The sequence below is a fragment of the Engraulis encrasicolus genome, chromosome 10 (genome assembly GCF_034702125.1).
Source record: "Engraulis encrasicolus isolate BLACKSEA-1 chromosome 10, IST_EnEncr_1.0, whole genome shotgun sequence".
Lineage (NCBI taxonomy): Eukaryota > Metazoa > Chordata > Actinopteri > Clupeiformes > Engraulidae > Engraulis > Engraulis encrasicolus.
In genome coordinates this window covers 38334313-38337805 of record NC_085866.1, presented here as the reverse complement: position 1 = coordinate 38337805, position 3493 = coordinate 38334313, and the positions used below count along the sequence as shown (strand labels likewise).

Below are 3493 nucleotides of genomic sequence, written 5' to 3'. Positions count from 1 at the left end.
GGTTGACGCTGTGGTGTTGGTGGCAGGGTAGCACGCCCAGGGTAGTGGGTGGGGTTTGCAACTTCATGTGGGAGTGTTGGGTCAGGTGGCTGGGTGTGTGTAGTCAGGAGTCTGTCGGGGTGGTGGGTGGGACAGCTAGTGTGCTGGAGTGGAGGTGGGCGGGGATTAGGGTTGTGGGTGTGGGTTAGTATTGTATTGGTGCTGGAGGGGCAGCTCACCTCTTTATTTGGGCTGCCTAAAAATACACTCTTGTGTGTGCGTGTGTGTGTGTTTGTGGGGGGGGGGTATGCAGTTGTCTCAGGGCAGGGTAGAACACCCGGATAGGGAGCCAGAGAAGCCATAGAATTATGGGGGGGGGGGGATTTGCAGGAAGGGTCATTAACAGACAGACAGTCAGACAGACAAACCGACAGAAAGACTTGACTGGACCTGTGTACTGTACAGTAGGCTGGACGACAGACAGACAGAAACGAGGCCTTGACAGATATTGGAGGGAGTGGAGGGGAGGAGAAAGAGAGAGGGAAGAATGAATGTGGAGTGGCACAAGAGGTGGGCAGGGTTAAGGACCCTCCTCCTGCAAATGAGTCCAACGAGTGATAAATGATTGGACATCTCTCTTGTCTCGTATACCCACAACATATCCACCTGTTACCCTTTTTCTTCTAACTATCCTGTGTTGCGCTCTCTCTCTCTCTCACTGTACCTACCTCTTACAACATGGTTTTTACTGATGTACGACTGGTAGACAGTGTGCTACTAAAGCAGACCTAAATCTCTCTCTTTCTCTCTCTCACTGTCCCTCTCCATCTTGCTTTATAACAAAGACAGTTTAAATCTCTCTCTCTCCCTCTCTAGATCTTCGACTCTGTCTTTCTCTCTCTCTCTCTCTCTCTCTCTCTCTCTCTCTCTCTCTCTCTCTCTCTCTCTCTATCTATCTCTCTCTCTCTCTTTCTCTCTCTCTTTCTCTCTCTCTCTCTCCAAGGCCCCTCCTACGCCTGTATATTCTTCCCCTCCCTTGTCATTAACCAACCAACCTCCTGTCGTTGAGGGGCGAGCCAAACACACATGCACACATAGTCCACTTGAAGCCGAGGGTCTATTTTTTGCCCTGCCTCACTAAATAAGGCCAGGCAGTGGCTGGGGTGCGAAAGCCAGGCCGAGGGGGGGCGTCCTGAGTTGGGACGCGGCCCCGCTCTGGGTATAAAAGCCTCGGGCCGATGGGGGGCTACGCCGATCATGCGCAGGCATCCCGTACCCTCTCTGTGTTGCTCTCGTTCGCGTCCCCCGTTTTTTTTTGTACATGTATTTATTTATTTATTTATTTATTTCATTTTGGAGCGTCCATGTTGTTATTGTTGTTGTGGTGGTGGTTCCAAACACAAACCTGTGTTTGTTTTGCCTAGTTTTGTTTCCCTTCCGGGAAATGTAATTGTTTTGTCTCCGTATTTTTTCCCCTGCGAAACGTAATTTGCTTATGTAATTTTGCTCGTTGAGCGGGTTGGTGTAATTGACACGTGGCGTGTTGCTGAGGTCGATGGTTGATGGCACTTGTCGTCGTTGCTGTTTTTGACCCTGTGGACGTATAAGGTTATGTCGTCGCTGACCTTTGTGGCTCCGGCTCATGAGCGTTGTTTTTTTTTCTTTCTTTTTTTGCTGACCGCGTGAGGACTTTGGGGTATGAGGAGTGTTTTCAGATTAAGACGGGAATACGGAGATGAAAATGGTGTGAAGAAGGACTGACGTGAGCCCAGGGAGAAAGAGATGGACAGAGTCACGGACGGATATACTAACTTTTTTTTGTTGGAATACTGCATGACGCTTGTCTCTTTTACTTCCCTTTCAATCTTTTTTTTATGTATTTGTTTTGTCCTCTCCTGTAGTCTTTCTTTCTCTAATTTCTTTCTTTTCTTTCCATGTTTGTCGGCTTTGACTAATATTCTAATTTTTTCCTTATTCGCTCAATTTGTTTCAACTGACCTGCTAACAATTGTATTAGGATGTTTCTATGTCATTACCATCGCTGCCCCTTTTAGCGATAGTAGCATAGTTTTTCCTCTACTAACTCTGTCACATGCTACCCTTCATTTTCTCTCACCATAACTGAGTCCATCAATGTCCCTCCTCCGTCTCTCCCCCCCTCTCTCTGTCTCCCTGTCTCTCTGTGTGTATGTGTGTGTGTGTGTGTGTGTGTCTCTCTCTCTCTCTCTCTCTCTGGCTCTATCAGCACACCATCCTCTCACTCCTCCTACTATTTCAGTCCTGCTCAGCAGAGACTCAGCACAGGAACTTTGAGCAGGTGTGGAGGAGTGAGCAGCGGAGCGATGGAGGGATGGAGAGAGCGAGAAAAGGAGGGGTGGAGGGAGAGAGGGAGGGAAGGAGACAGACAGAGGGGGAGGAACGGCGTGCAGGCTAGCTGACGCTTGTCCATTCAGACATTCAGACAGTCTTTCTCTGCCTTTCATTGTCGCTGTCAGGGCGCCGTTTTGTTTTTTTATGCCAAGTTGTTTTTCTTTTTTTGTTTATTACGTTTTTTTTCCTTGCCCTCAAATTGATCTTTTTTTCAATCGTTTTTTTTTTTCTTTGCTAAGAACGAGAAACTTGATGTCCCATTTGCACGAGCAACAAGGAAGCAGCGTAATTTCTTTTCCTTCTCTGCTCCTTTTCTCTGCCTCCCACCCTCTCCTGTCCTGTCCTGTCCTCTCCTCTCCTCCCCTCTCCTTTCTTCTCTTTTCCTGTCCTCTCTGCATCCTTAAACTCAAATGCTGAATCAGCTGGAGACGAACGGACGCTCTGCACAACGACCACCACCACCCCCACCCCCATCCCCACCCCCTGTTCCCCCCATCGACCACCCCCAGCCCACTGCCACCCATCCCCTCCTCTGCCCACCCTCCACCTGATTCAGCCACAGCTAGCACCCCATGGAACACCACCCATCCAGCATGTGAGTATATCTTTAAGTCAGTAGCGGTGCGCAAGTGTGTTTGTGTGCATATGAGCCCACCATCCCACACACACACTCACACTTACACTATCCAACCTGTGTTCCTCTCCTTTCTCACTCTTTCTCTTCCTGTCTGTGCCTCTTAGTCTGTCTCCTTCTCTCTGTTTCTCTCTCTCTTTTTATGTCGTTCTCCGCATATAGTACTGTGTGGGACACGGAGAGGTGGCTGTGTGATCAGACACTGCACTCCGCTTAAAGTTGCTTAGTGTCAGCTAAGAGGCTAACAGACGCAGGCTACTATACACAAAGCTTTGGATTCTGTGTTCCGTGCATAATGGGACACCATGACAAATGCTCAGTAGGCTATGTATGCATAAAATACTGTAGATTGCATAAAAACAATGTTTTTAAAATGTGTATAAAAATGCTGCATAATTAACAATTCATTTATTGCTCGATTGTTCCCGGTTTGCTCAACATTTAGTTTCGCTTGCTTTCAAAAAATAGATTTATTGTCTATTTGATAAAGATTGATAACTTTAGACGCAA

At 47.6% G+C, this 3493-nt stretch overlaps 1 long non-coding RNA gene across 1 annotated transcript in view; it reads left to right on the top strand.

Moving 5' to 3' along the window:
• Positions 1–1244: 1244 nt before the first annotated feature.
• LOC134457061 (uncharacterized) overlaps positions 1245–3493 on the top strand; it is a 43734-nt gene continuing 41485 nt past the window's right edge. The window contains exon 1 of the long non-coding RNA XR_010036398.1: positions 1245–2944. This is a non-coding gene — a long non-coding RNA (uncharacterized LOC134457061). The remainder of the gene's footprint in view (positions 2945–3493) is intronic.